The sequence below is a fragment of the Pongo abelii genome, chromosome 2 (genome assembly GCF_028885655.2).
Source record: "Pongo abelii isolate AG06213 chromosome 2, NHGRI_mPonAbe1-v2.0_pri, whole genome shotgun sequence".
Lineage (NCBI taxonomy): Eukaryota > Metazoa > Chordata > Mammalia > Primates > Hominidae > Pongo > Pongo abelii.
The window spans coordinates 31,471,536-31,495,484 of NC_085928.1; the positions used below are offsets into that span (position 1 = coordinate 31,471,536).

A 23,949-nucleotide genomic window follows, 5' to 3' on the forward strand; every position below is an offset into this window, starting at 1 on the left:
GTCTTTCAAATGTTCCAGAAAATCATCATTCTTAATTTTAGTTTGTTGGAGGTAAAATCCATTTATTGAAATGAGAGTAACTTTCAAAGCACAATGATTTTCTTTGTTAATTCTACTTGTCCAATTTTGCTAACAATAGCAAGAGGTTAGAATTTCCTGTAAGCAAAATAATAAAAATGAGAAAAAATGCCAACCAGAAAAATAATTTGAAGTTTTACAATCCTCCATCAAGGCATAAAAATTAAAGGATAAAAAAGAGAATTGTTTTGGCTGTGACAGACACTCTCATGACCTTAGTGTTGTTCAATAGACCAAAATGTAAGCTGTCAAATTAATATGAAAACTGATTACTTTTTAGCAGGTATTTTTTTTCCTAGTTATAAAGATAATGTGCCCTTTATCTTCAGGAAATATTAGAAACACAAAGGAAAAGATTTCAAAGAAATTGTGCTAAAAATAATTTTGTGATATTCTGCATGGCAGTGTTGTCAGTACAAGCTAAACATCATCAAGTTCAATTAGATCTAAGCAAATATGCTTTTAAGGAGAATATTTGTTTCCATGTACAAACATAAGTATTCTTAGCCTATACACACTTTGTTTATGTGCATTGTAGAAAATGGCATTATCCCACTCTGCTTATTTAGTATCCAATCTGCAGTTTCAGCCACTAACAATTATCATTTAGCATTAGAATGACAAATTAAATCATACCAAGAATAATTTAATATGAAGACTATTACAAGTTCAGTGAAGAATAAATTGTATTAGTGAATAAGTATTATATAATGATGAACTAATGTAATCATATCAGTTTGAAAAATTTTTTGTTAAAAGTTTATTTTCATTAAGAAAAATTACAGGCAGGGCGCGATGGCTCCTGAGGTCAGGAGATTGAGACCATCCTGGCTAACACGGTGAAACCCTGTCTCTACTAAAAATACAAAAAAATTAGCTGGGCATGGTGGCGGGTGCCTGTAGTCCCAGCTACTCGGGAGGCTGAGGCAGGAGAATGGCGTGAACCCAGGAGGCGGAGTTTGCAGTGAGCTGAGATCGCCCCACTGCACTCCAGCCTGGGCGACAGAGCGAGACTTTGTCTCAAAAAAAAAAAAAAAAAATCATAATATGCAGCAAATGATAATTCAATCATAATGACGTAATTATTTTTATCACAACTAGATATTTATTTGTTTGTTATTAGTTTTTTAACTTTTAAGTTCAGGGGTACGTGTGCAGTCTGCTATGTAGGTAAACTCATGTCACAGGGATTTAGTGTGCAGATTATTTCATTACCCAGGCACTAAGCCTAATACCCAATAGTTATTTAATCTGACACTCTCCCTCCTCCCACCCTTCACCCTCAAGTAGGCCCCATTGTCTGTTGTTCCCCTCTTTGTTCCCATGATTTCTCATAATTTAGCTTCCACTTATAAATGAGAACATGCAGTATTTGGTTTTCTGTTCCTGCGTTAGTTTGCTGAGGATGATGACCTCCAGCTCCATCCATGCCCCTGCAAAGGATATAATCTCATTCTTTTTTATGGCTGCATATTATTCCATGGTGTAGATATACCACATTTTCTTTATACTGTCTACCATGGATGGGCATTTAGGTTGATTCCATGTCTTTGCTATTGTGAATAGTGCTGCAGTGAACATATGTGTGCACGTATATTTATGGTAGAATGATTTATATTCCTTTGGGCATATACCCAGTAATGGGATTGCTGGATCAAATGGTAGTTTTGTTTTAGTTACTTGAGGAACTGCCACACTGCTTTTCACAGTGGTTGAACTACTTTACACTCCAATCAGCAGTATATAAGCATTCCCTTTGCTCTGCAACCTCACTCCATCTGTTGTTTCTTTGAGTTTTTAAAAATAGCCATTCTGATTGGTGTGAGATGGTATCTCATTGTGGTTTTGATTTGCTTTTCTCTAATGTTCAGTGATTTGAGCTTTTTTTCATATGCTTGTTGGCTGCATGTATGGCTTCTTTTGAAAAGTATCTGTTCTTGTCCTTTGTCCACTTTTTAATGGGGTTGTTTAATGGGGTTGTCTTGTAAATTTGTTTAACTTAATTCTAGATGCTGGATATTAGACTTCTGTCAGATGCATAATTTGTAAATATTTTCTCCTATTCTGTAGGTTGCCTGTTTATTCTGTTGATATATATTTTTTTTCTGTGCAGAAGCTCTTTAGTTTAATTAGATCCCATTTGCCAATTTTTGTTTTTGTTGCGATTGCTTTTGGCATGTTCATCATGAAATCTTTGCCTATTCCTATGTCCAGAATGGTATTGCCTGAATTATTATTATTATTATTATTTTGAGACAGAGTTTTGTTTTTGTTGCCCAGGCTGGAGTGCAATGGCGCGATCTTGGCTCACTGCAACCTCCGCCTTCCTGTTTCAAGCGATTCCCCACCTCAGCCTCCCGAGTAGCTGGGAATACAGGCCCCGGCCACCATGCCCGGCTAATTTTTGTATTTTTAGTAGAGATGGGTTTTCACCATGTTGGCCAGGCTGGTATCGAACTCCTGACATTGTGATCTGTCCTCCTCGGCCTCCCAAAGTGCTGGGACCACAGGTGAAAGCCACCGCGCCTGGCCAGCCCAGGTTATCTTTTAGTGTTTTTATAGTTTTGAGTTTTACATTGAAGTCTTTAATCTATCTTGAATTGATTTTTGTATATGTATATATTTTGTATATGGTGTAAGGAAGGGGTCTAGCTTCCATTTTCTGCATATGGCTAGCTAATTATTCCAGCACCATTTACTGAATAGGAAGTCTTTCCCCATTGTTTGCTTTTGTCAGCTTTGTTGAAGATCAGTTAACAACTAAATATTTAGGTGGCACAAATTTATTCAAGTTTAAACCATATAGCTTCTTTGTCATGTAGAAGATTGTATTTCTATAGCTAATCTAGATTTTCAGATTTCAGTAATTTTGAGTCTTGGTTGATCTTCACATGTATATCATTGAAATGTAGCTTTTTCATAATTCATTTAGTTCCTGAAATCCCTTGACTACTTGCCGTTCTCTGAATGTTCATGCTTTCTGTCCCTTTCTGTGGGAACTTTGTATTACTGCTGTCTCTTGACTTGAATCTTCCCTGGCTCAATCTTCTTCTTAGGCCATTTTAAAGTAATTGTAGTATCCCTTTACCATCAACGCCACATTGCAATGCCTTATTTATTTCTGTTTAACTTCCAGACTGAGCTGTATAGATTACACCGATGTAATAAAAACTGGCACATAACGATAACTCCAGAAATGCTTGCAGAATGACTTCCAGTGAGAAATAAATGTTTCAGAATGTTGCAGAACTTATTTATTTTTTTAAAAGCTCAGTAAGATATTTCAATCCTGCAAATATATATGAAGATAGAAATAAAAGGAATTAGCAATCATCGATATAATGCAGCTATGTGCCAGGCAAGGAGCCAGCTGCTTTGGATATAATATCAGAGAGAAATGCATGTATAATTCTAAACTCCTCCTTTGTTAAACAAAGAGATTTGTGGCTAATAATCTCAGTATAATTAATTAATGAATATCATCCCCTTCCTAACCCTATTCTTACTCTCTAGTCTCTAAAAACCACATCCACGTCTGTAAGGTTAAAGGCAAAAATAAAATCATTATGATGTCAGAAACATACAAATAAAATAGTTTTTGGATAATCTATATGTGTTGAAAAGGATTTATTGTCCTATGTTAATACTTGAAACTATGTCCTCCTCATACATGCTACATAATGAATATAATATGTCATACATGTGTTCCTGATGATAAAGTGCCGATATGTAGTCACCAAAAAATGTAGAGGAAGGTCAGAATATCCAGAGAGCAATGGCCTTGGTTCTCACTCACAGCTCTGTACAAGAGAGCCAATGTTGACTATGTATTTTTTATTTCTGCTATTGTTATTTCTGTATAGGTTTGTGATCCTCACACTTCTTATCCTGCATCAGATTTTAAATTCTTAGAGATAGGCAGATAATATTTTTTTCTTGCTTTTGTCAATTTCAATAATTTTGATGACATATAAAAGTGAAGGTTTTTGACTCACAATTAGTAGTTATAATTGACTGTTCTATTTCCATTGATCTATTTTTATTGATCTTGGTCAGCAGCATGTTAACATATACAAACATATATACACAATGTCTTTCCATGTAAACTATGAAACCCAAGAACAAAGCAACACGTGTAACCCGTGAGCTATAAAGGTTATAATCTGGATGGAGCTTATTTAGCAGGGTATACCAACCAGGGAAACTAAATAACTCTTATTCTAGTGATAGCTATCCTTCAAGAAAAATTAATAAATTACTCATTCTTACATGTTTATGCTAATGTTTAAAACTATAGATAGTATAGGACAATCTTACAGTAGTGTAGCAATAAGTATGTAAAATTATACAATTAACAAGAATTAGAAGAAAAACATTCAGCATTCTCATTTTCTTTCAGTTTTGCTTAAAGAACAATTAACCTTCATAGTTGGTTAATATATTTTTCTCTTCAAACTTTATCATTAATATATCTGAGTTAAAGAGCAAATAAAACAGTGTGGTAACCTGACCAAAGGCTAAGATACGTTCCTAGCATTTAGCACATTTCCTATTCAATGCATGTGTGAATATCTTCTGAAAGAAGTACAGAGAAAGCCAGATCTTTATATGAGGTCTGTACCATAATGAAGCACATCTTCTGATTTCCAGTAGGTTCTTTCAGTATATTCTTTAGATTCTCTGGCAAAACATAGTTTTAGAAGCCTGAATGATGATTTCCCATTGAAACCATATCCTAGTGGTTACAGTGATGACAGCTTCTTGCCCCTCCTAGAAATATGTTAGGCAGCAGTTGAAAAATGGAAAAAACAAAGGGATGTATGTATGAATGCACTACTTCTATAACAAAGGCTACACATGATTTTCCAAATGGATTTTTCATAGAGCATGAAATTATATAAAAGCTGCTTTCAAATTGTTTGAAATTATTATTTGAGCTCAGATGCCAACTCAACAGATTATACTTTGAAAAAATAATCATTTGTGTCTTAATTTTTACTTGTTTTGGAACTGATAATTGTGATTTAGGATTTCACAAATAGGACTTATTTTAGGTGAAAATAGTCTCTGAATTGTAACTATTAAAGAATATCTACAAAAAACACATCAAACTTTACAAATAATCCTCCTTCTAACATACTGCTACTTCATCTAAAGGAGCAAAAATCCTTCTATGTATCAGCTCCCAAGTTCTTTTGCAATTAATCTCAATGGAAATACTTTATATTTACAAGAATAAGAAACAAATGAAAACATCTACATTGATTTTCTTTATTAAATCACCAAAATTATAGTCATGTAATAATTTGGGCCCTCTCTTTAGAACTGAAAGGAAGCTAGAGACAGTAGACTTTTCAAGCAGTAAAAAATAATAATTCTAATAGCACCATGACTATTTTCTCATGAGAAAGAGTTGGCAAATTATACTTGTGATTAAAAAAGCACTTTGTAATTTTTCCCCAGGTAAAGTTTATCATTACATTATCTGTCCTAATTGTGTGTGGCTGGAAGGCCATGGAGGAAGAAGGTGGATTTAATGTCAGGCCAATTCTTCAGAAGTATCTATCTAGAGTCCTCAAATTGTGCTAATAAGCACTAGCCACTGGTTTCAGTCTTGCTTAAAGAACAATTAAAAGATAAAGATGATGAAACTGCAGAGACTGAGAGCAGCAAATCACAAATTTGGTGATTTTAATTTAAAATGGAGGTAACTTACTACAAAAAGTGTGTGCGCCTCTTCAAAGATAATTTGTATCTTAAGGGAAGATTACTCTTCTGGGATTGGGGATTTTTCGGTTTTGCTTTAAAATTTGATATTTAAAATAACACAAAGCAGTATCACAAATGGAGCATACAATATATATTTACTAGAAATCTCTAAGTATATTACCTCTCTATTTTATGGATGAATGGTAGTTTATAGGTTTCAGAATGAGTTAAAGTCATTTAGAAAATGTTTTTATTTTCTTTTTCTTAAAGTTAATATCTTTCCTGCATGCTATTTATCTTGTTATTCTCCTTCTAACCTTCATTCCTATTTATTGCTTATACTTATGCATATTCTTGCTTAAGCACTCTACCTAAAGAATACTCTAGAAGGAAAATCATATAAGCATCTTAAACAAATCTTTATTCTTTCTCTGTGTAAAACAGGTGGGGAGGAGGGATGGGTTGATGAGGGGAGTCTGTTAGGGAGTGGATTACTTACATTTCAATGTCTCTCTTATCTGCATTGCATTTATAGCATTTTCTTGCGGAACAATTTTTTCTACTTAGGAACTCATGGGTTTAGTTTTGTAAAATGACATTACATTTTAAGCATCACTGCATAACATTTTTATCTTCTGTTAGCATTTTGAGGAAGCTGAGAAGGTGTTATTTGTGCTTGCCCATCTCTAACTCACTGAGTTAAGAATGGCATTGTCAGAAAGAAAAGAGAAAATGTTGAAAATGATTTTTTCTCCTGTGTTTTTCCAGAGACTCAACGCTTGAAGCATTTTTAAGCAAAACAAATACCAGCCACTATAGAGTCTCAGAATCTGTCTCTTCCTGTTCAGCAGGGATCAGGTTTAAGCACCTGCATATTAAGTAATGCCTGGTCCCCTAGGACAACAGCTTACAAAACCCCTTCCTGAACCTCTGTAATAGACAAGGAAAGTTGTGATGAGTTATAGGACTTGGATAAATGGGAAAATAGCCAGGATTCATCTGATGCTATTTTCATTCTAGTCTTATAATTTTCTCAAATTAACAAGAGTAGTGTTCCATTTGGAATGAAGGAGGTAAGGAAATGAACACAGCCCACAGTGTTCCCTGGTAAATTCCCTTTTTACCCAACTGGATTTGAATAGTTCTCAAAGCACTGTGGAGTTTGACTGGTTTCATAATGCTGATCAAACAAAGTTTTAATTTTGTTTGATAAATGAGAACCCCATGAGGCCAGTACAGATGTAGCTATTAAAATTGACTCTGCTTAAATGATTTTTTTAAAAGATTTCTGAATTTGTCTAGGTCCATCTGGGGACCTTGTCTTACTCTTTGGTTGACATTAAGATGAGGTTTACTGATGAACTTGGCCTTATTTTTTTCTTTAACATATTCTCCATAAAAATCTTTTCAAGGTGAATCAGTTGCTTTATAATGCCTTTATTATCACATTGTATTAAAATACATTTTGTTGGCCATATGGATGCTACTTTTCGTACATCCCTTTATAACCTGACTCACCATCACATTGATATGAATTTGAATTACTTTCTCAGTAACGGGAATTGATTGTGCTGATCCAGCCACACATTGTTTTCCAGTATGTGAAACATCTACACATTTTTCAGAATGGAGTGGGCTATGTGGTGTGATTTTAAAGAAATCCTATGCAGCTATATGCTCCTAATAATCTTATCTACCAGGGTGCCAGCAATTCCGCCAACAGTGATAAATTCTTTTGGTTCTTAGGTGTTATCCAAATTTAACATGCCTTTTAAAAATAATACATATCTGGGAGGCATAATACCTTAAGCTCCCACTCATTAATATTTTAATTTAAAAGACGTTGAGTGACAGTCTTCTATGGGAAGGTCCTAATAGTCCCTAGAAGGTAGACTCCAAGGATCAACTGTCTGTTGTGGAAGAAAGGATTGAAGAGGAGAAATAAGAAACCATCAAAGGAATATTGATATGTATAATTCTGCTCTCCGAATAGTCTCTCTTGGCCCTCTTGCAATAAAATGAAAAAACAATAATGTGAGAATACTCTGGGTGAGTCAGAATATTTGTGTTTGTGTGTATGTGTGTGTGTGGGTGTGGGTGTGTGTAGTGAATCTGTTTCTATAATGACCTTTAGGGCTATAGAAGCTGCTAATAAGCTTGGTTTACCTAATTTTTTGGAGGCATGATCATTTATTGTTTTTAATTTTTTTAACAAAAATTCATCAGAAAAATCAATAAGAATATTCTCATTATACAATTATGGGATGAAAATTTTCTCATTATTATAGATTCTTGAAAGAACATATTTATTGGCTACACAGTTCGTCATTATATGAATGTGCAACAGTTTAACCATTCTTTTGTTTTTCCAATTATTAACTGTGATACATGTCAAAGTTACTTGTGTATATATGTGTTATAATTTCATTCATATAGACTCTTAGAATAGAACTAAGAGGAAAAATTTTGAGCTTTGGATCAAATTAATGGATCAAAAGAAAAAATATCACATTTAATATTCTTGACAAATTGCTTTCCGGAAGGTCTGTCATGATTTTTCATTGCTACCAAGAGTGTATAAAAGTTCAGGGTCTCACCTTTTTAGGAACAAAAAATGTTCCAAAATCCTTTCATGGATAAAAATACTTTAATTTTTAAAGACTATAAAATGTTAAAGCCAATGTTAGAAGCTGTCTATTTGAACTCATTATTTTATTGATGAGAAAATAGGTACACAGTGTTACTCCCCCATTTTTAAATAATTTTAAACTTTAGGATAAAAAGTTTTCCTGAGTTTCCAAGGCCAAGTATGTGGATCATAGTATGTTCTAGATAAACGTCTATTAAATGGAAGAATGAATAAATGTGTAAATGTATAAATTGTCAATCATCACATTTACCATGTTTTAATGATTCTAAAAGGCCATGCATTGTACTATTAATTAATGCATTGCTAATAAAGAGAAAACACAGTCAACTAAATTATGTCACTGGTTTTGAAAAAAGTACAGGTCTCACCACCTTTAAAAACTTCCTCAAAGTTAATAGGAAAAAATAGTGGCTCATTGTCATTTGAACTTGTAGCATTTTTATTACTAATAGCATTCAAAAATATTTTCTTGTTTCTCAGACATATAATTCTTATTATTTGCCTACTCTTTTATAGTATTTTTTAAATTACTTTTTTTTGAGACAGAGTCTTGCTTTGTCGCCCAGGCTGGAGTGCAATGGCATGATCTCGGCTCACTGCAACCCCCGCCTCCCGGGTTCAAGCGATTCTCCTGCCTCAGCCTCCCAAGTAGCTGGGACTACAGGCTCAGGCCACCATGTCCGGCTAATTTTTGTATTTTTAGTAAAGATGGGGGTTTCACCATGTTGGCCAAGGTGGTCTCGATTTCTTGACCTTGTGATCTGCCCACCTCGGCCTCCCAAAATAGTGGGATTACAGGCGTGAGCCACTGTGCCCGGCCAAATGACTTTTTATTTTTAGATAATCATAGATTCACAATGGAGTTGAAAAGTATAATGTCATATACTCTTTAATCAGGTTCTCCCTGTGGAAGCAATGAAAAACCATGATATGATACCACAACCAGGCTATTGACATTAATACAGTCAAGATACAGAACACTGTCATCACCACAACCATCCCTCATATCATTTTCTTATAGCCACATTCATTTGTCTTGTCCCCATTGTTTCCTTTTAATTCCTGGCAACCATTAATCTGCTCCTTTTTATAGTTTGTCATTTCAAGAATTTCATGTAAATGAAATCATACAGTATGCAAACTTTTGGGGTTGCTTTTTTCCTTCAGCATAATTGTCTGGTGATTTATTCAGATTATTGGATGTATCTACAGCTTGTTGCTTTTTATTGCTCAGTGGTATTCCATGGTATGAATGCATCACCGTTTGTTTAACCATTCACTTGTTGCAGGTCATCTGAACTGTTTTCAGTTTTTAACTATTACAAATAAAACTGCTATAAACATTCACGTACATGTTTTTGCATGGATAGAAGTCTTCATTTTTCTGGAATATGGGATATCAGGCAAATTACCAGTTATATGGTAGTGGTGTGTTTAGTTTTTAAGAAACTGGAAAGCTGTCTTCCAGAGTGGCTGTTTGCATTTTCACCAGCATGTCTGAGGGATCCAATTTCTCTATGTTTTTGCGTTTGGTATTGTCACAGTTTATCTTAGCCATTCTAATAGGTGTATAGTGATAGCTCATTAGAGTTTTAATCACATTTTCATAATTTATCAATTGTCGAATGTTGTTCCATGTACTCATTTTCAATTTACATATTATCTTTAGTGAAATTTTTGTATCTTAAGCCCACTTTCTAATTCAATTATTTATTTTGGTTTACTAAGTTTTGAGAGTTATTTATACAGCCTAGATAATAGCCTTTAATTGGTTTGCAAATGCTTTCTCCCAGTCTGTAGCTGTTTTCTCTGCCTCTTCATAGGAGCTTTGACAGAGCTAATATTTTAATTTTGAAGAACTGCAGTTTATCAATTTTTCCTTTTGTGGATTATGCTTTTGGTATCTAGCCTGAGAACTTTGTGCTTAGCCCTAGACACTGAAGCTTTTCTCCTATGATCTTACCTAAAAGTTTTATAGTTATGCATTTCACATTTAAGCATCTTTTGAGTTTTGACTTAATTATTATCTACGGGTTTTATAATAAGTCTTGAAATTGGGTAGACTGATTCCTCCCAATTTATTCTTCTTTTACAAAATTCTTTTCAGTTATTCTAGTTCTTTTGCCATTCCATATAAATTTTAGAGTGAGCATGTCTATATAAAAAAAAGTTTGTGTTCTGATAGAACTTGTTTTAAAATTGTATGTTAAATTTGGGGAGAATTGGCATCTTTATTATGTTGTATCTTCCAATCTATGAACTTTGTCTCTCGATATAGTTAGGTCTTCTTTAATTTTTTTCATCAGTATTTTATAGTTTTCACCATAGAAATCTTGTATATGTTTTGTTAGATTTACCCCTAAGTAGTTCATTTGTTCAGACTGCTAGTAAGGGGTAAGGTATTTTTAATTTTGATGTCCATGTGTTCATTGTTAGTATACAGAGATACAATTAATTTCTGTATGCTTAGCTTCTCTTCTGCATTCATGTTTAACTCATTAATTTAGAAGTTTTTTTTGTAAATTCATTGGAATTTTTTATGTAGACAATGATGTTACCTACTAATAGGAATTGTTTATTTATTCCTTTCCAGTCTGTATGCTTTTCATTTTGTTTTCCTGCCTTATTGCTTTGGTTAGAACTTCCAGAATTATGATGAATAACAGTCAGCTTTGTTTTTGTCCTTAGTAGATTATGGATATTAGTCCTTGGTCAGATGCATAGATTGTGAGGATTTTCTCTAACTCTGTGAGTTGTCTGTTAACTCTGCTGATTATTTCATGCTGTGCAGAAGGTTTTTGTTTGTTTGTTTGTTTGTTTTGAGATGGAGTCTCACTCTGTCACCTAGGCTGGAGTGCAGTGGTGCAATCTTGGCTCACTGCAACCTCTGCTTCCCAGGTTCAAGCGATTCTCCTGCCTTAGCCTCCTGAGTAGCTGGGATTACAGGCGCAGACCACCATGCCTGGCTAATTTTTGTATTTTTAGTAGAGATGGGGTTTTACCATGTTGGTCAGGCTGGTCTTGAACTCCTGACCTCGTGATCCACCCGCCTCGGCCTCCCAAAGTGCTGGGATTACATGCATGAACCACCGCACCTGGTCAGAAGTTTTTTAGTTTAAGTAAGTCCCATCTATTTCTCTTTGTTTTTGTTGCATTTGCTTTTGGGCTCTTAGTCATGAAGTATTTTCTTAAGCCAATGTCTAGAAGGGTTTTTCCAATGTTATCTTCTAGAATCTTTACGACTTCAGGTCTTAGATTTAAGTCTTTGATCCATCTTGAGTTGATTTTTGTATAAGATGAGATGAGGATCCAGTTTCATTCTCCAACATGTGGCTTGCCAATTATCCCAGCACAATTTGTTGAATGGGCTCTTCTTTCCCCTACTTTATGTTTTTGTGTGCTTTGTCAAATATCAGTTGGCTGTAAGTATTTGGCTTCATTTCTGGGTTGTTTATTCCATTCCATTGGTCTGTGTGCCTATTTTTATAGCAGTACCATGCTGTTTTGGTGACTACGGCCCTATAGTATTATGTTTGAGTTCCAGTAATGTCAAGTCTACAGATTTGTTCTTTTTGCTTAGTCTTGCTTTGGCTATGTGGGCTCTTTTTTGGTTCCATATGAATTTTAGGATTTTTTTTATAGTTCTGTGAAGAATAATGATGATATTTTGATGGGAATTGCATTGAATTTATAGATTGCTTTTGGCAGTATGGTCATTTTCACCATATTGGTTCTACCCATCCATGAGGATGGGATGTGTTTCCGTTTGTTTGTGTTGTCTAATGTCTTTCAGCAGTGTTTTGTAGTTTCCTTGTACAGGTGTTTAACATCCTTGGTTAGACATATTCCTAAGTATTTTATTTTTTTGCAGCTATTGTGAAAGGGATTGAGTTTCTGATTTGATTCTCACCTTAGTCACTATTGGTCTATAGCAGAGCTACTGATTTGTGTACATTAATTTTGTATCCTGAAACGTTGCTGAATTCATTTACCTGTTCTTAGAGTTTTTTGAATGAGGCTTTAGGGTTTTTTAGGTATACAATCATATCATCAGCAAAAACTGACAGTTTGACTTCCTCTTTACCAATTTGGATGCCCTTTATTTCTTTCTTTTGTCTGATTGCTCTGGCTAGGACTTCCTTCCAGTAATATATTGAATAGAAGCCAAGCACATTGAGACAAATATTGCATGTTCTCACTCATATGCAGGAGCTAAAAGGTGGGTCTCATGAAGATAGAGACTAAACTGATGGTTATCAGAGGCCAGGAAGGGAGGGATGAAGGGGGAAAATATGAACATATTTATCACCACTGAACTGTGCACTTAAAATGGTAAAGATCGTAAATTATGTCCATATATTTTACCTCAGTAAAAAATTTTTATAAACAAAAAGGCAACCTGCAAAACAGAACAAACAAACAAAAAGAATAACAGAGTACACATCATATTTTGTTTCTGATCCTAGGAGGAAGCCTTATAGTAGTTCACCATTTATTAGAATATTAGCTGTAACTTTTTGCAGATGCTCTTCATAAACTTGAGTAAGTTTTCTTCAACTGCTGTTTTTCTAGGGTTTTTAGTCATGCTATTTTTCTAGGGTTTTTAGTTTTTGTCAAATGCTTTCTCTATATAGATTCACACAACTATTATGGATTAGATTGATTAATTTTCAAATATTGAATGAACTTTGCATCCTGAGAATAAACCCACTTGGTCTGGGCATGGTGGCTCACCCCTGTAATACCAGCAGTTTGGGAGGCCGAGGCGGGCTGATGACCTGAGTTCAGGAGTTCAAGACCAGCCTGGCCAACATGGTGAAACCCCATCTCTACTAAAAATTTAAAAAAAAAAAAAAAATTAGCCAGGCACAGTGGCATGTGCCTGTAGTCCCAGCTACTCAAGGAGGCTGAGGTAGGAGAATCACTTGAACCCGGGAGGCAGAGGTTGCAGCAGAGATTGCACCACTGCACTCCAGTCTGGGTGACAAAGGGAGACTCTGTTTCAAAAAAAAAACAAAAAAACGAATAAACCCACTTGGTGTATCATTCTTTTGTTTTTGTTTTTGTTTTTGTTTTGTTTTTTTTGTTTTGAGATGGAGTCTTGCTCTGTCGCCCAGGCTGGAGTGCAGCGGCGTGATCTCGGCTCACTGCAAGCTCTGCCTCCTGGGTTCAAGCCATTCTCCTGCCTCAGTCTCCTGAGTAGCTGGGACTACAGGCGCCCGCCACCACGCCCGGCTAATTTTTTGTATTTTTAGCAGAGACGGGGTTTCACCGTGTTAGCCAGGATGGTCCCAATCTCCTGACCTCGTGATCTGCCCGCCTCGGCCTCCCAAAGTGCTGGGATTACAGGCGTGAGACACCACGGCCAGCCTGATTCTTTTTTATATTGCTGAATTATATTAGCTAATATTTTGTAATGGTATTTGCATTTATAGTCACTATGGATATTGATATCTCATTTAAAAAATTATATGGTCCTTGCTTTTGGTGTGAGGGCAATCCCAACTCAATAAAATCGATTGAGAAGTCTTTCTTCCAATTTTTGGAAGTCAGTCCTCTCCTAGTTCTCTTGCAATAAATAAAATAACATTCCTGTGTAAATTTCTGAATGCTCATGTCTGCAGTAGTCAGAATGTGTGTGTGCATGTGTGTGTGTGTGTGTAGTGAGCCTGCTTCTGAACATGACTGTATAATATATAATATATAATAATAAGCTGCTAATAGTTTGAATTACTTTAAAAAATCTCTTGAGAACTAGGAAATTATCATATATGAATTCTTACAACATGACTAGGAATTTTTACTACAATAGTCAGTAGGGTCCACTAAAGCCAGATGTGTATCTGAAACATCTGGATGTTTTCATAATGTGAAACTTTGTGAAAAGACAATGAAATGATTAGTTGATGATCAGCGAAGCAACACTCTGGAATGCGAATAATGAACACTGATTTTCAATATAGTTCCTTGTATGTTATTGTAAGGGAAAATTGAGACAAATATACATATAATTCTTATAATAATCTTCAGTTTCTTCATGGCTAAGAAATTGATGAAAATCTTTAGATTGTTGTGGACCTATCTCTGATCCAGACTGGATTTATCTTCCCTGCATTATTCAGGCTCTTCTTATACTTTGTAAACACTCCAAAGTACAGTGCTGTTTCTTGTTTTGTTCTGATATTTTATTGTTTGATTTGACTGTAATATTTTTATTTGTTATTTTTCATGGACCTCTTTATGAAAAAGTCTTAGTTGCTTCTTAAAATGATTTACTATGTGCTAAGTCTTTATACCATATAACATGCCAAAGATCTTTATATTCTTCTAATTTGTTTTGAACAAACCTCCCTGGAGTATATTCCATAGAACATTAGTCTCATAAAATATTACACATACATTAACAAAACATCCAATTTTCCCAAAGAACTGATGTTATGATTTCTCTTGAATTAACATAGAAACTAACACTCCTAGTTTTGAAATTTGAGAAGGTTACATTAGTTTTATTTGAGTTCCTTTCTCAGGGAGGCAACCATCAGGACTCCCAGATTGTATCAAGGAACTGAAACTTACTAGATCCTCACATGTGGACGATGAGATGTCAGACCCCTCACCCATCATGATTGCTTAAGTGACCATTTGCTTCCTATTGACCAACTCCTCTCTCTTACCACCCCCAATTCCTGTTTTACCACACATGGTTACATTTTTTCCCTGCTATGTACAAACCCCTTATTTTAGTCAGAGAGATGGATTCAAGATTGTTTCCCTATCTCTGGGCTGCAGTGCCTGATTAAAGACTTCTTCACTGGCAATACTTGTCTCAGTGATTGGCTTTCTGTGTGGGGAGCAGCAAGGCCTAGACTGAAGTCCTGATGTTTTGATAACATCATGATAAAAGTTTTTAAAAGTTGAATACTATCCTTATTGTTCCTGGAACCAAGCCGGGTCTGGCTGCATTTTCTTGAGGCCCAGAGAAGCAAGAAGCAGACAAACTAAGAAAGAAGGGAATTTATTACTGTAACCTGATACAGGCAGAAGGCCGGAGATAATTCCACCAGACCAACTCAAAGTGTTACAATTTTGTTAGTGCTTATATAGGTTGGGGTTATGTGCCTACCTTCAGCATAGCATTTGCCTAAGTCTATCGGTAACTAATTTTGTTTCAACTAGAAGTCAGAGGCAAAAAAATGCTTGCTAAGTCTGATTAAAAGGGTCTTAGTACCTTCAAGGCCTGTCTACTGTGGTACCAGAGTGATTATTTCTATCTTATCTCCTTTACTGCTTCGTCCGGAGAGCTGCCTTAGACTCTCTAGTGAATCTATTCAGACAACTGCCTCTGTTACCTTGACTTGTCTCAGGTTTTGTCAATAAGACGGGTCCTGGCAGTAGGAATGTAAAACTGTTTTTATTATTTTGGCTTGCTCCAGCAAGGGAGAAGCCCATTCAAGGCTTGTACTGACCGTATTTTTCATTTCTAACTTTGATGTCTGGGCACCGATTTCCCCAGGTTTAACTATTTGTTCAATGTTAAGGCAGTGCTGTAGAAATTTGTCTGTGTAATGGGTGCAATGCAGGCCTTTCTGTGTGACTGTCCTGCAGATGTGACTGTGTGATTGTCAGGGAGAATTGGCCTGCCACATTACCACTCAGCTACGCATTGTGAATACAAGGTGAAACTGAAAAAGCTTTCTTGTCTGTATAACATAAAATCTTTTGGATTATACTAGTAGACATTTTTCTGGTGATAAGACCCAAATATTTTATTTTTAAAAACTTTTTTTTCTCAAGTTGATATGGCATCTGGGGGACAATGTAATATTGTGAAGATTAAAATTATGTAATATATAATTATGATAAAAATAAAAAAAAAAACATTGAAAGTATGTTCTTGCTAACCCACTGCCCTAGCTTGGTCAGTTTTCTTCCTCAATGGACTTAACCAAGTAGAAGGAAAAAGATTAGAGCACTCAAAAAAAGAGCGGACTAGTTGGCAGCAGAAACATACTACTAGTATAAAAAGATTACTATGAGAATTTCCTTCCAAATTCAGTGTTTGATACAAAATAGATAACTTTGCAACATAATATGCTATAATTGAGATTTAGGATTATTAAGTTGATTCTTCAATAAATGAATTAAGCCTAGCAATGGTTAGATACTTAAAACAGACAACACCTGAAAAAAAAAAAGGATCATGACAGAGGTGGTGAAACAAAGCGGACTTGGTAAATTGGCACATTAGTTTACATTTTGTAAGTTTTATTTTCTAAAATTTCTTTAAGTTTGCAAGTTTCCACAAAAACATGTAGGGATATCTGAGTAGTTATAGAAGGGGTATCCTATTAAGTGATTAGTGAGCTGACATCTAAAGGATGAGGAAGAATTAACTGGGCCAACGAGTAGGGAAGAAAGCCCTGCAATGATCTATGGGAGCTGGAGCAGGAGGAATTTTTTTTTTTTTTTTTTCTTTGAGACGGAGTCTCGCTCTGTTGTCAGGCTGGAGTGCAGTGGCGTGATCTCAGCTCACGAGCAGTGGGATTTTAAGGACGTGAAGGAAATTGTGGCTGAAACACAGACTGAGGTGGGGTGTTGGTGTGGGATAAAATTAAAGAGGTGTGTAAGAGCAAGACTTTATAGCTTGAAGGACAAGGTAAAGTAGTATTGTAATCCTAAAATCAGTGGAAAGTTTTTTCTAAGTTTTAAGGTGTGGTGGTGATGGTATTCTTTTACATTTTGAAAAGATCACTCTAGATGTGGTGTAGAAAACTCATTGGGGAAAACAAGAAGGCAGGGAGGCCAATTAGAATGTATATTGCATTACTAAGAGTAAGATACACTGTTGGCTTGTACTCTGGTGATGGTGGTTACAATGAAAAAGAAGGGGCAGATCTTAGAAATAGGTAGTGATTAAAATTGACAGGATGGTTGGTGGTACCATGATTGAGACAAAAACACTGGATTAGGACCGGTTGTTAATGAAGCCGTAGTTATAGTTAAATTTCACAGGCAAAGAACAGAGAAAAGAGAGTGTTCTGTGACCACATGTTATGAATTTTAACATGGAGTGTCCAAGCAGTGAAGATAAAGTCTGCAGAAGAAACTCAAATGGAGTAGCCCACATTGGATAAGAAACAGAAGCTTGGGAAAGAACGTGTTCAACAGTGTACCATGGGAAGGTCCATTGGATTCATAACATGAAGATTATCAATGACTTTAACAAGTGGTCTTTTGTTACAGAAGAGAGAAAATCCGGATTGGTGTGGGCTGAGGAGTGGATACTAAGTGAAGTAAACAAATTTAGAGAACTCTTTTGAGATGTTCAACACTGAAAAGAAGGCAAAAACGAGGGCAGTATTTAGGCTATGGGATACAGCCTCACTCTTTATTGTAAACCTGTTTCTTGTTATCTGATGTAGCAGTTTTGCAAACCATTAAGGTACTTATCTTGTAGAATTTTTTTTAATCTCTTGAATACTAACTCCCAATCTAATTTGTGGAGAGAAAAAAATGATTTCCTCAGCTTTCTGTGTCAGTTTGGGCATTTTCATAACCGGTAGTGCATAACTTTAATTAACAATACCATTTTTTGTAGTGATTCAATCACAGAGTATGTTAATACCATTAATGTCATGTATTTTAATTTAATTCTATGCCATTAACTAGGAAATGTACAAAATTGACAATAACTTATTTGACCTTTAAAAAAGGACCAAGATACTGATTGTGTTTACCTACAAATTAGTTTGGATCGTTATGACTCAGAGCCACAGAAAAATTAAGAATCTATATTAGAAAGATTTAAATAGTTCTGAAAGACTATTTTCTGTTACTGGCCTAATTAGTGAATTTTATTTTATTTTTTGAGACAGAGTCTTGCTCTGTTGCCCAGGTTGGAGTGCAGTGGCCCGATCTCAGCTCACTGCAGCCTCTGCCTCCTGGGTTCAAGCGATTTTCCTGCCTCATCCTCTCGAGTAGCTGGAATTACAGGCATGCGCCACCAAGCCTGGCTAATTTTTGTATTTTCAGTAGAGATGGGGTTTCACCATGTTGGCCAGGCTGGTCTTGAACTCCTGACCTTGTGACCCTCCTGCTTCGGTCTCCCAAAGTGCTGGAATTACAAGCGTTGAGCCACTGCGCCTGGCTTTTTTTTTTTTTCTTTGACAGAGTCCTACTGTGTCGCCCAGGCTGTAGTGCAGTGGCACAATCTCGGCTCACTGCAAACTCCGACTCCTGGGTTCAAGTGATTCTCTTGCCTCAGCCTCCTGAGCAGCTGGAATTATAGGCACCCGCCACCATGCCCAGCTATTTTTTTTTTTTTTTTTTTTTTGTATTTTTAGTAGAGACAGAGTTTCGCCATATTGGCCAGGCTGGTCTCAAACTCCTGACCTCAGGCGGTCTGCCCACCTTGGGCCTCCCAAAGTGCTGGAATTACAGGCATGAGCCACCACGCCTGGCCGTGAACATTCTTGTGCAGAGGTATTTGCATTGTTACATGATGTTGGTGTTACAGTACTATCATAATAATTTTTTTTTTTTTGAGACGGAGTCCCAGTCTGGAGTGCAGTGGCACAATCTCGGCTCACTGCAAGCTCCGCCTCCCGGGTTCACGCCATTCTCCTGCCTCAGCCTCCTGGGTAGCTGGGACTACAGGCACCTGCCACCACGCCTGGCTACATTTTGTACTTTTAGTAGAGATGGGGGTTTCACCATGTTAGCCAGGATGGTCTCGATCTCCTGACCTCGTGATCTGCCCGCCTTGGCCTCCCAAAGTGCTGGGATTACAGGCGTGAGCCACCGCGCCTGGCCTATCATAATAATTTTTAAATTTTGCTTTTATTTTTACAGAAAGTCAGTACATCTACATTTTCTCTGATTAAAATATTGCCTGATTTTTCAGCATGTAAGGGAGTAGAGGAGGAAATATTTTGGCTGAGCTGAAACTATATAGGCTGTAAATATAGTGCATACATTTTGATATAAGATCTCAAAGTTCATTACAACTGTTGTCTTTTCAAGTATTATGGAAAGAAGAACATAACTGAGGGAGGAAAATCTTTATTAACAATTCTTTCTGTCCTTGAAAATTTACTTAATGAGAAGTTATAAAGTGTCTTAATTGGGCAGAATTTACCAGTAGAAATTTACATTTAGGAGAAACAGAAGAGCACGTGAAATTCTATTGCTGACATTTTTACTTTGAAAAGAGGTGGTAAAAATTTGAAGAAAATAATTGGTGCAAAACCATTTGGTGGGAGTTTATAACAATCCTGAAATTATTTTAACTTAAAAATTAGCCCATTTGTGTTTCTGTATCAAAATGTTTTCTCTCTAGCAGTGTGCTGTATAACTTTAATCTAAGTAATCTGTGAAGTAACTGGAAACCCAAACCCATTCCCAATCTTCTTTCTAGTTTGATTAATTTTTTTCTTTTATGAAAACTATAGCTGTGATCCTTACTGTACTTTATCTTAAATTAGTTATGAAGCCCCCTTAAGTATCAAACATTTATTCAATCAACATGTTTTGGGTGTCCCATGTCCCAGGCTGTGTTACAAGTTAACGTAAGTGTATCTGAGAGGTTTAGTGTCTAATTAAGTGAAATTGACATTTAAATATGTTAATTTAATTAGGGTAACATGTGCTCCAATAGGCAAATGCGAAGGACGTAATGAAGGCCTCAGAGAAGACAGATCATAGAAAGTGCTGGACAGTGGATAGGAGGATTAATTGGTAAGGTTTCAGGTAAAAGGTGACCCTTGACCTGAGTTTTGACAAATTCCTGTGAATTCCTAGTGAAAAGGACTGAGGAGAAAAAAGAAAGGGATATTATTAGCTCGGAAATGGTGTCAAATATGACAGGCGGACAACACCTTGTTTTGGTCTAAGAACTACCAGCTGTGCTGTGACTGGAGGTGGTGATTGGAGTGGTAGCGTTATGACACACAGGGGTCCAAGCATGCAGAACAAGCAGAGGATGTTTCTCTGAGTTTGTTCTGTATTGTGTGGCCAATGGCAAGCTTTTGAGAAGTTCTATTCAGAGAAAGGTTATGATAAGGTTTGGATTTTAGAGATATCAAATGTCTAGTGGATGTGAAAGCCATAGACAAATTGGGAGCTTACTGTAGTGCTCGTAGAGGAGTTAATGTGGCCTGAACAAAAAAGTGACCATGGATAAGGATAGACAGGACAGATCAGAGATTGATTAAGGAGATCAAGACTTCAGGATATGCTAATTGATTGGATATATGGGGAGAAGACTTTCAGGTTTCTTCTTCCAATAGGGAATGCAGGAGAAGGAGCAAGTTTTTTTTTAAGGTAAATGAAGAAGAATTTTATTAATACATTCATTTTTGTTCTTGTCGAGTTCATGCTAGAAGTCAAATAGTAAGTTGGACATCTAAGTTTGGCATTCAAGAGTCTAGTCAAGATGGAGCTCTATAAACTGAGTAGATGTATTAAGTGCCTGTTATGCACCAAGCATTGTTTTAAGTTGCATTAATTCATGTATTCTTCATGAGAATAATATGAGATATACACTTTCGAGGTCATCTCCATTTTACAGAGGAGGAAACAGGTACATGTTGTTAAGCAACTGGCTCAACATTCCTTAGCTAGTAAGGGGCAAAGTCAGAATTCGAGTACAGGCAGTTTGATTTCAGAGCCCATGATTTTAAACATCATACAGTACTGTTTCTCCAATGTCAGAATCTCTTATACATGGAAAGAAGCATCCTGGAAATTAAAAATTTAGTGGCAACATATATATTCTATCGTTTCAATCCAAATAATTAAAATAATTGTATTTTCCACCTAAGTTTCTCTTCCTAAATGCAGTGTTTCTGTTAAAGGACTCATTCTCCTAGACATGCTGCTTAACTTGGTGCATATTTGATTTATTCCATTTCCTTCTCCCCCATATTCAGTGAGTATTTAGTCCAATCAAACGTCTCACATCTGGCTTCTAAAGATGAATTCTCTAGCACACACTTAATACTCTCATTGTCTCTTGCCTGGAAAATTCTGTCTGCCTTTAAATTGTCTCTTCACCTTCATTATTTCTGTTCCATATTTATCACACATACTGTTGTCTAAATTATAACTCAAAAGTCACCAGTTCCACAGACTTTTTTTAGATGGGGTCTCTGTCTGATGCCCAGGCTGGAGTGCCTGGCACATTACAGCCTTGAACTCCTGGGCTCAAGTGATCTTCCTGTCTCAGCCTCCTGAGTAGCTGGGACTACAGGTGCATAACTGGCTAATTTTTTTTTTCTTTTTTAGAGATAGAGTCTCACCATGTTTCCCAGGTTGATCTCAAACTCCTGGCCTCCAATGATCTTACTGCCTCAGCCTCCCAAAGTGCTGGGATTACAGGTATGAGCTATCATGCCACAGATAATTTTATTATGCTATGTGTAGATTATAAAGGCCTTAAAGAGAAGGACTCAAAAACTTCTTTATCTCCAATGCTTGTAACAGTAGTTGGCACATAGTAAATGCTAAGATCTTATTGAGTAAGTGGATAAATGGATGTTATCTCTCTCTCTCCCAGCAGAAAGTTCTGAGTATTTGTTATCTTTCTGATGATACTAATCAATATTAAACTATGAATTGTTTTATGACATTTCATAGTGTTGCATGTCAAATTTTTAGTATCCATGAGAAAAGATTCTGTGAATATTTAGTCCAATCTAACCTCTCACATCTGGCTTCTAAATATGGATTCTCTAGCACACAGATACATTGATACTCTCATTGTCTCTTGTCAGGACAATTCTGTCTGCCTCTAAATGGTCTCTTCACCTTCATTATTTCTCTGTTCCATATTTATCACACATACTATCGTCTAAATTATAACTCAAAAGTCACCAGTTCCACAAAGACTTTTTTTAGTTGGGGTCTTGCTCTGATGCCCAGCCTGAACATCAATTAGAAGTTATAGTTACATATTTTAATAATTACAAATTATAGTTAATTTTCATCAAATTAACTATAAATTTCCTAGCATAGTGTATTACTTATACCAGGACCTTATAAATAATTGATGACTGAATGAGTTATTAAGCCAATCAATCAATTAAATATGCATAATAAAAGAATGCTAGTAAGAATGAAATATAAATTCTGACTAATTGGTAAATAATGGGTATATAAATTTAAGTAAAAATTATATATGGATGCTTTAGAAAAGATCTGTACAATATATTTGTCTGCATTTGTTATATAATTTTAACCAAATGAATTAGCTCTTCCTATCTCATCTTACGGTCAAATTCACATTTTAAAATTATATCTCAAATACGCCTTTTATGGGCAGGTCTTATCTGTTTAACTTTAAAAGTGGAAGAACAACGACATAATAAACTAATTCAATGATCAGTTCAGAATTGATGTTAAATAAATAAATTGCTTAATATATGTTTTATAATAACTTTGTCTTTGATGTAGTGTCTTGAAATGACTTAATTGACTGGCTAGAAAACTGCTATCTGAATTTACCTGAATTGGGTAAGTATTTAAAAGTTAAAGTAGCTAAAATACGGAGAGGTCTGTTGGGACATAATATAATGAAGTATATTGGTAACTGGCTGAGTGCTGCTTCTTGAGTTAATGTCAACATAAAGTCCAGAGAACTGTTCTCCTTGGTTCTGTTTGAGTTCACATTTTAGTTTGACATATGTGAGTAAGTGGAAACTGTAGATGCAAAAGGACACGCAGCCAATGGGGCCATGAGGCAAAAGGAACGAAAGAGCTGATGTACCAATGATACATTCAATGACACAATCAGGATCTCAAGCACTCTTAAAGGATTTGAAATGAAAGGTTACATTTAATGATGACATTTAATAAGAATCAGTACACTTTGTATCGAGAGGCCGTGATTCACAGCAGTACATGTTTTTAAAAAGTTAAGAAATTTAATAGATTATAGGCTCAATAAGTCAACGTTTTATGTGATTTCTAAAAATGCTATTACCATCTTGTACTGCTTTATAGAGGTGTGGAGTTCAAGCCCAGTTGATGATAGCTCTATTATAATTTGCGCAAATGAAACAAATATACAAATAAAACAGTCACAACAACATTGGAAAAATCATCTAGAGCATTGTGTCCAGTTGAAAGCAGTAAAATTAAATTAAATCACAATGATGGCAGTGGTGATTAGGCAATATGTGTAATGAAAAACTGATGACATTAGAAATGTGTGGTCTGGAAATGTAAAAAATCTTGAAGACAGATTAATATCAGATGATTTCAAATATTTAAAGTAGAAATTAGCTTTGCTGTATATGACTCCAAATGGTTTTAAGTCACAAAATGGGTTTAAGTCACAAAAATGGAATGGTTTTCAGTCACAAAAATGGAAACTTTAAATAAACAAACATTGTTTTTAAACAATGTGAGTTTTTATGTATCTATCAAACTATCATTTATCGTGCAAAGATTGGTGTGAGTTCCTGGCATGCCAGTCTAAGTGATACATGCTTGCTGCCTTCAATGAGTTAATA

The 23,949-nt window shown here is 35.7% G+C and overlaps 1 long non-coding RNA gene across 1 annotated transcript in view; it reads left to right on the plus strand.

Annotated features, from left to right (window-relative positions):
- The window catches only part of LOC134760992 (uncharacterized), a 43,055-nt gene that overhangs the window by 14,645 nt on the left and 4,461 nt on the right, over positions 1-23,949 (plus strand). The window contains exons 3-4 of the long non-coding RNA XR_010139147.1: positions 21,722-21,814; positions 22,889-22,948. This is a non-coding gene — a long non-coding RNA (uncharacterized LOC134760992). The remainder of the gene's footprint in view (positions 1-21,721; positions 21,815-22,888; positions 22,949-23,949) is intronic.